This window comes from Erythrolamprus reginae, chromosome 2 (genome assembly GCF_031021105.1).
Source record: "Erythrolamprus reginae isolate rEryReg1 chromosome 2, rEryReg1.hap1, whole genome shotgun sequence".
Classification (NCBI taxonomy): Eukaryota; Metazoa; Chordata; class Lepidosauria; order Squamata; family Dipsadidae; genus Erythrolamprus; species Erythrolamprus reginae.
In genome coordinates, this window is record NC_091951.1 from 311,488,403 (window position 1) to 311,503,036 (window position 14,634).

The window sequence follows — 14,634 nt, forward strand, 5'->3', positions numbered from 1 at the left end:
TTAACTTGCTCCCTTACCTTTCCATTTATTCAATTACATATAGAAGTTGTATTTTTTCAAAATTCCAAGAGATTGTAGATTCAGTGATACCTTGTCTTACAAACTTAATTGGTTCCGAGACGAGGTTCGTAAGGTGAAAAGTTTGTAAGACGAAACAATGTTTCCCATAGGAATCAATGGAAAATCGATTAATGCGTGCAAGCCCAAAATTCACCCCTTTTGCCAGCCGAAGCTCTCATTTTTGCGCTGCTGGGATTCCCCTGAGGCTCCCCTTGCTGGGAAACCCCACCTCTGGACTTCCGTTGCCAGTGAAGCGCCCGTTTTTGCGATGCTGGGATTCCCCTGCAGCATCACAAAAACACTGAAGTCCGGAGGTGGGGTTTCCCATGGATTGGAGCCTCAGGGGAATCCCAGCAGTGCCAAAACGGGCGCTTCGTCTGGCAACGGAAGTCCAGAGGCAGGGCATCCCAGTGGTGGTGGCGGATTCGTAAGGTAAAAATAGTTTGGAAGACGAGGCAAAAAAATCTTAAACCCCAGGTTCGTATCTTGAAAAGTTCGTATGACGAGGAGTTCGTAAGACGAGGTATCACTGTATTTACTTTAAAAGACTGTGTTTATATAGTTTTATAATCCTATCTTGTATCAGTAGTTATAATCATGTAAAAATAAAAAAATAATTTTATTGGCAAGTTTTCCAGTACAGGAATGCATTAAATTTCACATTATTTTGTTATATAGTGTTGTTATTCAGCCTGAGGCTCCTCAGGGACCGGCTGGAGCTCTGCTGGATCCATGCCCAGAGGAGGAGGACAGTGACCAGGAGGGGGAGGACCAGGCAGACGGGGGAGAGGAACGTCAGGAAGAGGAGGAGGGAGAGCAGCCTGAGACCCCCAGGGGGGGCCTCTCCCCAGCTAGTAGCCTGGATTCATTGGATGAAGACGCACAGGCTATAATAAACATGAGGCAGAGACGTGCAGCTCAAAGAAGGGGCCAATTAGAAAGGTATTTCCATCCCTGAATTGGCAACAGCTGGGTTTGGATGTGGTTCTCCTCAGCAGGGTTGAAAAGGCAGGCCCGTCCTTACAGTCTTGTGGAGAGTTATCAACTGGGAGTCCTGTGACCTTGCTTCGATTCTTGGCGTCTCTGATCTTGGCTTGTGGCCTAGAAGGCTGAAAGACTTGGGGGAGGCGTGGGTTTTATTATCTCCAGTGTTGTTTTTGCCAGCAAGAATCCTGTTTTATTGCCTGGCCTTCGTGAAACCTCTGTGAAGCTTCATCGTGTTCCTGTCTGTAAGAACAATTTTTGTTACCTGTGTTTGCTTTCCAGTATATAAACTGCCTTTGCTTTTTACCAGTGTGTCTGGATACTCTTTTTGGTTGGTGTTGGCGTCTGGGGGGACCCAGAGAGAACATATAGTAGATGATACAATTGACATTCTCTGTGGACTGCATGTAAAGTAGGGATTCCTGAACATTCTGCTGTCACACCTCCCATTAGCACAGAACTTTTCAAACTTGGCAACTTTGAGTCATGTGGACTTCAATCCCTAGGATTTCCCAGTGTGAAAATTTGAAAACATTGCTTTGGTATAATCTCAATATATACACCTTCCTAAAAATCCAAACCTCAAAAGGAACACAAAAGAATACTCAACATTCAACAATTGTTTACACCTTTCCTACACTCTTTCTGTATCTCTCTGCAAGTTAGGTAGAAGATAGCATTTTGCATTGCTGCTCTCAGAAAATGGTTAACATCTACACATGTTGAGCCAAGCCACTCATGGATTAGCCATACAGCGGCTAAACTAACTATAAAATTGATGCACACTTTAAAATCTATAAACCTGTGGATTGTAGAAAATTTTGCATGTACATTTTTTATATAGCTCTTTACCGAAAGTTTTACAAAGAACATAAAAACTAATGAACTAATAAAAAATAAAAGCAGACAAATAATAAAAGACAAATGTGCAGAAAGAAAATAGTTTACAATTTCCTTTGGGACAATATAAGTACAATTACAAAGTTACTCTTATTCTATAACTAACAAAACAAGTCATTCTTTTTATCTGTTTTTTTCTGATCATCAAAACCACCAATCATACGTGTATTTTTTGCATTTTATGTAAAAAGTCTGTAAGACATTTCCAGTCAACCATAAATGTAAATAATATTTTCCCTCTAATCAAAGAAGTCAGTTTAGCCATCTCTGCAAATTCTATCATCTTCACCAACCATTCCTCCTTTGTGGGTATTGTCAATTTTTTCCATTTCAAGCATATAGTAGTCTCATGTCAACTGTCATATATAAAAACAATGTTCCGTGACTTATTTCTAGTTGCTTGCCTATTAGTTTCAAAAGAAATAATTCTTTTGGTTTCAATAATACTTTAATCTTATGTTTAGAATTAAGTTCTGAAAGGGACTTACAAACATCTTTAACTGAATACCCTTTCAGGCCCATATTTGTCCAATTAGTTTCCAATTATGATCAGCATTGTAAGCACATTTTACTAGAGCCTGTTTCAACTCCATTTCATTTCTTTACAAAAATGTACACCATTTTCTATAAAAACTGAATAAGCAAGGGTGTTGAAGGTAGATCTAAATATGTATTGTACTCATGTTCCTGTTCCCTTTTTAACAGCTATAATCAAAACTTGATTTTTTTTTAAAAAAACACCCTGTCATTTCAGTCTGTTATACAGCTGATTTCCTTTGGACATAAATAGACAAATATTTTGCATCCAATGTATTCCAGACAAACAGCTAAATGTATTTCAATATTAAAGTATTTGTGACAATTTATATCATTTGTGTAGGAATAGGATAGGATAGGATAGGATAGGATTGGATAGGATAGGATTGGATAGGATAGGATAGGATAGAATAGAATTCTTTATTGGCCAAGTGTGATTGGACACACAAGGAATTTGTCTTTGGTGCATATGCTCTCGGTGTACATAAAAGAAAAAGATACATTTGTCAAGAATCGTGGTACAAAACTTAATGACTGTCATAGGAGTCATTACTCAAAATATATAATTTATTATCAATTATGTAAAATCTGCAAATAGTGTGTGCGTTTGTGTGTCTGAACATAAATATTGCACCTCCCCTATATCTTTTCTTCAGGCCAAATATTTATTTATTTATTTATTTGTTCATTTGTTTGTTTGTCTGTCAAACATGTACAAGATAGCAGGTATAGGTATAAACAAACAATGGAAGTAAGTATAGATAAATGGGGACAGTAAGACAGGGATGGTAGGCATGCTGGTGTGCTTATGCACACCCCCTTTACAGACCTCTTAGGTATGGGGTGAGCTCTTGAGTTTGCATCGTTTGCCCATGTATTATTGTGGTTGAAGCTAAAGAAATCGTTGACAAGTAAGATGTTGTAGCAGATAATTTTGTGTATTTAGATCGGACTGCAGGCGGTGGAGTTCCAGGTTGCCAAGCGCAGAATTTCAAGTCTGGTGGCATGAAGGATTCTATTATTAGAGGAATGGCATACTCTTCTCGTGAAATACCTCTGGACCCGCTCAATAGTGTTAATGTCCAATATATAGTGTGGATTCATTCCAGGTGGATGAGCTGTATTCAGGAAATTGGTCTGGCAAAGGTTTTGTATGCCCTAGTTAGCAATACAATGTTACCAGAGAAGAAGCTTCACAAGAATAGATTAACAATTCTTAATGCCTTTCTGATAATGCTGTTACAGTGAGCTCTGGGGCTTAGATCATTTGAAATGAGTACTTTACGAATGAATATCCCAAAATCTTTTAAACTATTCTCACATACTATGTTATCAAGTCTTTGTATCATTTTTGCTGCTGTATCCTCTCCTATGTGGAAATACTTTTGGGGGGAAGCAATTGAGTGCTAAGAATCATACACAATACTCTACACTAGAGGTCTCCAAACTCGGCCGCTTTAAGAATTATAGACTTCAACTCCCAGAATTCCTCAGCCAGCAAAGTTTCCAAGCAAACCTGGCTGGGGAATTCTGGGAGTTGAAGTCCACAAATCTTAAAGCGGCTAGGTTTGGAGACAACTGCTCTACACATTCTCGCCCTTCTTATGTAAAGAGTAATGATTTCATGTATCATTGGTAGCATTTTATTTCTAATGCAACTCAGATTGTATGAGCTCTTCTAGCAGTTGTTTCACACTCCTGATTTATTTTCAACTTGTTTTCAGGTTAGTTTCTTGTTCCTTTTAAACCAGATTAAATTTCAAGTTTGTTTCATTCTAGGTGTTAGCCAGACAAAACAGTTTTATGTAAACTGCCAATATGATAAAAATCCTGGTCAATAATAAAAATATTGAATGAGACTGATTTCCCATGGAATCCCGTTATTTTCCATTTTTCCACTTGACATAGAGCATCAATGCTGATTGTCTGCAGGTAGCTAGACAGGAGTGGACCATCTGTCCTGAATGGTTTCCAACACATATTTTAAGTGCTTGTCAATGTGAATGCCCCATAGAACCTTGTCAAAAGCTTTACTGAAATCAAAGATTATATCCATAGCATTTATGCTATTCATTTAGAATGAACAAGAATTAGAATTCAGTTAGAATGAACCTTGGCAAAGGAGCCAAAATTAGTCTTGCATGATTTATTCTGATAAAGCCATGTTGGCTGTTATCAATCATGAAATTACCTTAAAGATGCTTACCAATGAACAGCTTATTACTCATCCTAACATCTTTCCAGGAATTCATGTACCATCATTGATTATTTCCATATTATTATTACAATTATTTGTATACTGCCAATTTTGATACAACTCAAGGAGGATTATAACATAAAATCTTCCAATCATAAACATTAGATATATAAACATCACAAATATATCCTCTCTTACGCACACAGCAGATTAGATGGTAGAATCAAATTTGGAGTAGACAATCCTTAAAGTATACGACACTTATAGGTTAAAACCAGCACTTTGAACTCAGAGACTTATTGGCAACTAAAACAGCACAGTAGCATTGTATACAGTAGTCCCTCACCTATCGCTGGTGTTACGTTCCAGACCTGGCCGCGATAGGTGAAATCCGCGATGTGGAATTTATCGGCTGATAGTATTTATTTAAGTATTTATATTGTAATTGTTTGGTAAGTTTTCATTGTTTTAAGTGTTTATAAACCCTTCCCACACAGTATTTGTTTTAGATACAGTATTTAAATACAGTATTTACAATTTTAGATATATATATTTTTTTAAACCTGCCGATCGAGTTCGGCGGGCTGTTTAAATCTGCCGATCGACTTCCTCAGAAACCCGCGATGAAGTGAAGCCGCAGTAGGTGAAGCGCGGTATAGCGAGGGACTACTGTATTATGTTGCTAAAATGACTCATGCTCACTTGTAAGAAAGCTTCTGCATTTTAAACTAACAGTAATTTCAGAGTCATCTTCAAAGTCATTCCAAGTACAGTGCATTATAGTAGTTTAATCATCTGATGAGAGTTTGAGTTACTGACACTGACAGCTCCTAGTTCAGAAGGGGTCACCATGCCTATCCATCCAAAGTAGAGCAAAGGCTCCATGGCTTCCCCATACTGTAAGAAATATAGTTGTGGATTTAGGAAAACTCTTAGGATATTATTTTGTGTTTGTTTGTCTTATGTTAATCCCTATTTATCTCAGTGCTGGCTGATGAAGATGATGGGTTCTAGTCTGTTTGTTTCATTCTTAGTATTTCATTGTCATTTGAATGATTTATTGCTACATGTCTATTGATGACTGATGTATCTGAATGCCAAATTTCCAGGAATTCCCTAGCATTTTTGGATTTAGCTTGGTTGAAACTATAGTTGAATCTATGCATGTATTGTGAGATAATGGGATGTTCATGTCTTCTGCATGGTGTTGTGGTTGCAATACATTTTCTGAATCCAGAGTAATTGACTGAGATGGACAGCCATAAAAACTGAACAAACAAACAAATTACTCACTATCTTCCCACCAGCAATTTAATATATTCAAATTTGCCCATCCATTTTCCTCAGATACCCAAATTTATCTGCTTCTGCTAGTTCTTCCTCACCTGTATATAGCCATGATGGCGAACCTATGGCACATGTGCCACAGGTAGCACTCCGCATCCTCTCTTTGGGCATGTGGGGCCATCATCCCAGGTCAGCTCCACCGCATATGTGCATGCGTTCCTCCTGCCAGTCAGCTGGTCTTCAGGTCTCTGCTATGCATTTGCAGCGGGCACGTGTAGCGTATACGCATTGCAGTTTAGGGGTTTGGGCGCGGGTGCACGCTTTGGCCACAGTCCAAAAAATGTTAGCTGGTACAGTGATACCTCGTCTTACAAACGCTTCGTCATACAAACTTTTTGAGATACAAACCCGGCGTTTAAATTTTTTTTGCCTCTTCTTACAACCTATTTTCACCTTACAAACCCACCGCCACCGCTGGGATGCCCCGCCTCCGGACTTCTGTTGCCAGCGAAGCACCCATTTTTGCACTGCTAGGATTCCCCTGAGGCTCCCCTCCATGGGAAACCTTACCTCCGGACTTCCATGTTTTTGTGATGCTGCAGAGGAATCCCAGCAGGGGAATCCCAGCAGCGCAAAAACGGGCGCTTGGGTGGCAATGGAAGTCCGGAGGTGGGGTTTCCCAGCAAGGGGAGCCTCAGTGAAATCGCAGCATCGCAAAAATACAGAGGTCCAGAGGTGGGGTTTTGAGGACTCTGGTGTTTTTGCGATGCTGCAATTTCATGGATGCTCCCTTTGCTGAGAAACTCCACCTCCGGACTTTCGTTGCCAGCGAAGCGCTTGTTTTTGCGCTGCTGGGATTCCCCTGCTGGGATTCCTTTGCAACATCACAAAAACATGGAAGTCCGGAGGTAAGGCTTCCCATGGAGGGGAGCCTCAGGGGAATCACAGCAGCGCAAAAACGGGCACTGCCAAAAGGGATGAATTTTGGGCTTGCACGCATTAATCGCTTTTCCACTGATTCCTATGGGAAACATTGTTTTGTCTTACAAAGTTTTCACCTTAGGAACCTTGTCCTGGAACCAATTAAGTTTGTAAGACAAGGTATCACTGTATATAGTTTACAATCATTTGTTACATTTTCTCTTTCAAACTATCTTGATGTTTTGATATAAGGATTAAAAATAATATACTTTGTTCTGAATCATATACTCAAAAATTATCTTCAAATTATTCTGGCTGTTATCCAACAACATTGCAGCATCACCTACCTTCAAAAACACACAGGTGTTCATAACCCCTTATTTCTAATATCCATAATTGCGTTAAACAATTAAAAGGATATTACAAATCCTTTTTTTAGATGTTCAATCATTTCCTAACCGGTCTCATGCCTACTTTCTTTATTAGTTCAGATGTTTATTCTTTTTTACATGAACTGAGAAACATTTTCATTTTGCCATCTCATCTTTAAATAAAAGATCTAATGCTCTTGCCTGACTCCCCATCCCAAGTACTCACAGAATAGAAGTTTTGTTCTCAGCCTTTGTTTTCTTTCTTTTCTATGCTGTAGGCTATGTGGCCTTCGAAGATAGCAATAGCAATAGCATTTAGATTTATATATCGCTTCATAGTGCTTTTACAGCCCTCTCTGAGCGGTTTACAGAATCAACATAATGCGCCCAACCAGTGAAGGGCTACCAAAAAATTTACTACCACCCGTGGGTGTGGCTTATTTTTTGGATGTGGCTTGATGGTCATGTGACCAGGTAGGAATGGCTTGCCTGCCATGTGACTAGGTGGGAGTAGCTTGATGATCATAGCATAGGACCAGATTACCTCCGAGACTACCTTCTGCTGCACGAATCCCAGCATCCGATCAGGTCCCACAAAGTTGGTCTCCTCAGGGTCCCATCAGCCAGACAATGTCGGCTGGTGGGACCTAGGGGAAGACCCTTCTCTGTGGGGGGGGGGCCTCTGGAATCAGCTCCCCCGGAGATTCACACTGCCCTCACCCTCCTTGCCTTCCGAAAAAGTTTAAAGACTCATCTTTGTTGCCAGGCCTGGGGTCATTAGATCTTTCCCCCTGACCAACGAATATTTTTAGTATGTTTTATGAAGTGCATGATAATGAATGTTTTAAATTATTTTAGGATTTTTAGGGTTTTTTAATTATATTAATTGGATTAGATGTACTAGTATGCTTTTATATATGTTGTGAGCCGCCCTGAGTCCTCGGAGAGGGGCGGCATACAAATTCAATAAATAAATAAATGTGACTTGACCAAGGATTTTCCAATAACCTCAAAACAACACCCATATCAATGGACTCAAAATAAGCAGGTCATCGAATTCACCCACATCCTAGAAGTGAGCAGTGGGGGTGCTCCTGGGGGCTGGGGAGGGCAAAAACACAATGTGTGGTGGGTTTCGGAGGTGGAAATGGGCCTGTTTTCACAAAAATTGGGCATACAGAAACTTTGGGAGGCCTGCAGAGTGCTCCTGGGAGCTGGGTAGGGCAAAAACATGACACATGGGATTTGGGAGGCAAAAAATGGCCCCCTTTATTCATGAAAATAGCCCCATTTTTCCACAAAATGGGAACGTTTTAGCCCTCCCCAGCCCCAGGAGCACTCTGCAGGCCTCCAAAAGCCTCTGTGCACCCCATTGCTTTTCACCTCCCAAACCCTGGACCCATCACCTTTTTGTCATCCCCTGCCCCGATGAACACTCTGCAAGCCTCCCAAAGCTTCTGCGCCCCCATTTTTGCTAAACAACAGGCCCATTTCTGCAAGGGGGGGGCACGGGGAAGGACCAGTTTTTGGCTTCTCAAACCTTCCTCGCATCGTGTTTTTGCCCTCCAGGAGCACTCTACAGCCTCCCAAACCCACTGCATGCCCCAGTTTTGTGAGAAACAGGACACACAGAGAGTTGGGAGGCCTTCAGAATGCTCCTAGGGTCCAGGGAGGGCAAAAACTTTTTTTTTCTTATTTACCTCTTTGAAATTTTGGTATGTCTTATACTCCCGTGCATCTTATAGTCCAAAAAATAATGTATGTCTCAGCTCTCCTCGTACCTCCCATTGCTTCCTCTTCTTGGTTGTATTTTGATCGAGCCCCCTCCAAAATGTGTTCTCTCATCTAGTACCTCTGCAAGCACCACCACTACAAACATCTGCATGTGTTTACATTTTGCCTGAAAGTTGTATAAGCACTTATAGTCTCTTTGTTGAAACTAAAAAATGAAACTATCATGTCCCTGCCCCCACTTTTCTACTAATGGTTAAACAATGTCAATTCCTTTTATCTTTCTCCCTAGGATTTAGATTTTGGTTTCCTATTCATCCTCACTGACCTTTTCTAAAGTGATTGTGTATTAGGTAAGTAGTGTGTTAATTCTGTTAAACAGATGCAATAGTGAGATACCCTGAGAACCTTTGAGCTCTGATTGGTTCAAGAAGATTACTAAAAAATATATGTAAAAGCAAGACACAGGGAAATGGGATGAATATGATGACACTTCTTGTGACTAAAGCCACAGCTAGAAAGGTTCTCTCTATCCCTATAGTGATGACCATGTATTCCTAGAAACAAATGTAACTGCTTTAATGAGTTCAACATTTGTGCCTTTCATTTATTCTGAAGCTCTTCTTTGTACTGAATCAAGTCCAAAGCAATGTGTGTATCCACTGAAGCTATTGGACATCTCAGATTTTTGCTTGTTTGCTTGATGAACATTTTTTTATTTTTTAGAATCAGTCATATAGATCCCATAGCCACCAGTGCAGTTGTCTTCTTCATTTGCAGCTCTTTACGTCAATATTAAACTTTGTTCTCTGGTTCTGCATTTTTTTCTTCTTCTCTCTTGTTATGCTCCCTGGCCCATCTGTTGAGCAATGCTTCAGTTACACCCCCTGGCCAATTATGAACAATCACTTTGCAGTGTTCGAAACACTAAAAAAATCCCGAAACTTTTTCCTCAAAGATCAATATATTAGAAACATAGAAACATAGAAGTCTGACGGCAGAAAAAGACCTCATGGTCCATCTAGTCTGCCCTTATACTATTTTCTGTATTTTATCTTAGGATGGATATATGTTTATCCCAGGCATGTTTAAATTCAGTTACTGTGGATTTATCTACCACATCTGCTGGAAGTTTGTTCCAAGGATCTACTACTCTTTCAGTAAAATAATATTTTCTCATGTTGCTTTTGATCTTTCCCCCAACTAACTTCAGATTGTGACCCCTTGTTCTTGTGTTCACTTTCCTATTAAAAACACTTCCCTCCTGGACCTTATTTAACCCTTTAATATATTTAAATGTTTCGATCATGTCCCCCCTTTTCCTTCTGTCCTCCAGACTATACAGATTGAGTTCATTAAGTCTTTCCTGATACGTTTTATGCTTAAGACCTTCCACCATTCTTGTAGCCCGTCTTTGGACCCGTTCAATTTTGTCAATATCTTTTTGTAGGTGAGGTCTCCAGAACTGAACACAGTATTCCGAATGTGGTCTCACCAGCATTCTATATAGCGGGATCATAATCTCCCTCTTCCTGCTTGTTATACCTCTAGCTATGCAGCCAAGCATCCTACTTGCTTTCCCTACCGCCTGACTGCACTGTTCACCCATTTTGAGACTGTCAGAAATCATTACCCCTAAATCCTTTTCTTTTGAAGTATTTGCTAACACAGATCTGCCAATACAATACTCAGATTGAGGATTCCTTTTCCCCAAGTGCATTATTTTACATTTGGAAACATTAAACTGCAGTTTCCATTGCTTTGACCATTTATCTAGTAAAGCTAAATCATTTACCATATTACAGACCCCTCCAGGAATATCAACCCTATTGCACACTTTAGAGTCATCGGCAAATAGGCAAACTTTCCCTACCAAACCTTCCCCTATGTCACTCACAAACATATTAAAAAGAATAGGACCCAGAACAGACCCTTGTGGCACACCGCTTGTAACCTGACTCTGCTCAGAATACTCGCCATTAACAATAACTCTCTGATGTCTATGCTTCAGCCAGCTGCAAATCCATTGAACTATCCAGGGATTAAGTCCAGTCTTCACTATTAGTTTCACATACCACCCAGCTTAGTATTCTCTAGTAGCCCTGCAATCAAAATATACAAACCAAGATGGACCATGGGGTCTTTTTCTGCCGTCAGTCTTCTATGTTTCTATGTTTCATTTCTATTGCTGGAAGTTGCCAAAAGTCTTGCTTGCCTTAGCAACTGTAACCATAATCTTTGTTAGCAATAAAACTCCTTTATATTGTAGTCTGTGGGTCTAATTAGATGCACTTTTGTCTCGCATTATATTCTGTGATAATCCTTGTGCAAAATGTAAAGCCAATCATAATTCTAAACATCTCCCATTTTGCGTTTTTATGCCACCCAAGAGGGTAATACATGTTTTCAAACTTTCACCTTTTCTTTTAATGCCAGCTCTTAGTTCTTTATTTCTGTTATTATCTACTACAGTTACAGATAACAGCAAATGTTAATGTAGATCAGTGTTTCAAAACCAGAGAGAAGCTCTTAATGTTGAACCACAAGTAGAAAGCTATTTGGCTGAAGGCATTCAGAATGGAAGCTAAAGCATAATCTAGCGTGACCACAAACTAATGTCCAGATTTTTGAGTTGGAGTTAATAATAATAATAATAATAATAATAACAACAACAACAATAATAATAATAACAATAATAATAATTTATTAGATTTGTATGCCGCCCCTCTCCGAAGACTCGGCGTGGCTCACAACAATAATAAAACAATATTACAATGAAACAAATCTAATATTAAAAACATATAAAACCCCATCATTTAAAACCATGCAACACACACATACCAACATGAAATATAAAAGCGGGGGGGGGGGTCCTCAGTTCCCCCATGCCTGGCGATACAGGTGAGTCTTAAGTAATTTGCGAAAGACAAGGAGGGTGGGGGCAGTTCTAATCTCTGGGGGGGAGTTGATTCCAGAGGGCGGGGGCCGCCACAGAGAAGGCTCTTCCCCTGGGGTCTGCCAAACGACATTGTTTAGTCGACGGGACCTGGAGAAGGCCAACTCTGTGGGACCTTATCGGCCACTGGGATTCGTGGGGTAGAAGGCAGTTTCGGAGGTATTCTGGTCCGATGCCATGTAGGGCTAGTTGTCAGAAATCTAACCGAAATTTAACTCATGTGAGCTGGTTTTGTCAAACCTTTTGGTTTGGTTTCAAATAAACGCATTTGTTAACACCACTTGGGGAAGAAATATTAAAGAACCTTAATATTATGTTGAACTATATTTCTAAAACACGGACTCTGTCATCTTGTTAATAGTTTTGGGCTGTACTAAGCCTGGGGCATAGGAAAGAATATGATTTTATATCATCAGAAAGAAACCTACCTTCCTGATTTTAAGAAATGGATCCAGGATTTGAGTCTATTAAAATTATCTCTGTAAAGTAAAGCAACATTTTCTGTGCTCTGCATTTAAAAATAACCTTACAGACTAAATTTATTTTAATGAAGGCAGCGTACTACGACCAACACTTTATACTTTATATAAATTACCTTTGTGATCACATTATAAGCAACTGTGTTCTCTTCGCCAATGGTGTAAAACTTTTTAACACCACCGACAACACTGCTACTCTACAAAAAGACCTCCAATTTGTGTCAGAATGGTCGAACAACTGGCAACTCCAAATCTCAACCAACAAATGCTTTGGCCTACTGATTGGCAAAAAGAATCAAATCATCCAATACAAACTGAATGGACAGACTTTGCAGACAACCCTCACTCTCTCAAAGACCTTGGAGTACGCATATCTAATTATCTAAGTGCCGAAGCCCACTGCAACAACACTGCCAAAAAGGCATGAAGAGTTGTTAACCTAATCTTATATAGCTTCTTCTTGGGTAATATTACATTACTAGACAGAGCACACAAAACATTTTCCAGACCAATCCTTGGATACAGCTCATCTCTCTGGAACTCATACTGCATATTAGAAATACAGTAGTCCCTCGCTATACCGCGCTTCACCTACTGCGGCTTCACTTCATTGCGGGTTTTCAAGAAATATTAATGAGAAAAATCATTCGCGGATCTTCACTGGTTCGCGGGTTTCTGAGGAAGTCGATCGGCAGATTTAAACAGCCCGCCGAACTCGATCGGCAGGTTTTTCAAAAAATATATATCTAAAATTGTAAATACTGTATTTAAATACTGTATCTAAAATAAATACTGTGTGGGAAGGGTTTATAAACACTTAAAACAATGAAAAGTTACCAAACAATTACAATATAAATACTTAAATAAGTACTATCAGTCGATAAATTCCCCATCGCGGATTTTACCTATCGCGGCCGGGTCTGGAACGTAACACCAGCGATAGGTGAGGGACTACTGTAAATACAATAGAGCGTGTCCAGAGATATTTTACAAGAAGAGTCCTCCACTCCACTGTTCGCAACAGAGCCGGGGTGGCGCAGCAGGTAGAGTGCTGTACTGCAGGCCACTAAAGCTGACTGTAGATCTGTAGGTCAGCGGTTCATATCTCATCACCGGCTCAAGGTTGACTCAGCCTTCCATCCTTCCGAGGTGGGTAAATTGAGGACCTGGATTGTGGGGGCAATATGCTGGTTCTGTTAAAAAGTGCTATTGCTAACATGTTGTAAGCTGCCCTGAGTCTAAGGAGAAGGGCGGCATAAAAATCAATCAATCAATCAAACAAACAAACAAACCACCAAAGAAACAAACAGAATACCTTACGCAACCAGACTTGAAAATCTGGGCTTAGAAAATTTAGAACTATGTCACCTTCAGGATGACCTAAGCATAGTTCATAAAATTAATCTGCTACAACGTCCTTCCTGTCAATAACTACTTCAGCTTCAACCACAACAATACACAAGCACACAACAGATACAAACTTAAAGTGGACTGCTCCAAACATGACTGTAGAAAATACAACTTCAGCAACAAAGTGGTTAATGCCTGGAACTCACTCGCTGATTCTGTGGTTTCCTCTCCAAATCCTCAAAACGTTACTCTTAGACTGTCAACTGTTGGTCTCACCCCATTCCTAAGAGGTCAATAAATGGAGTGCATAAGTGTACCAGCGTGCCTACCGTTATACTTATGTAATTACCCAATGTGTACTTGACAAAATAAATGAAATAAAATATTACCATTGATAGTTACTATAAAGGTATTTTCTCTTTCCCTTTGTTAATTGCTTTTATTTTTTGTCATGTTTATTTTAAGCACCGTAATAACATATTTAGCTTCATTTTGTTCACTATGTAACTATTATTTGTCATTTTTTCCCTACTGGTACTGTAGTTTTATTCTGTTTTACTAATAATTTTTTAAAGTTAACTCACTTTTGATAATTAATTCCTGAAACCTGAGGCTATTAATAATATTGTTAATAATACTGTGAATATATTTTAGCTGGTATTTCATATGTATTTTCTCTTAAGCCATCCACATAGTATGGAACACATACACAAATGTTTAGATGTTATTATTTTGTTTTGTTTCTTCTCTTTCCTGAGCAAATTTGTCCCTTTTGCCTACTCTATGAGAGAAATGAGCAGTTTCAAAATTTGTTAAATAAATAAAATATAAAATTCAGGTGGTTTGACAATCCAATGTATA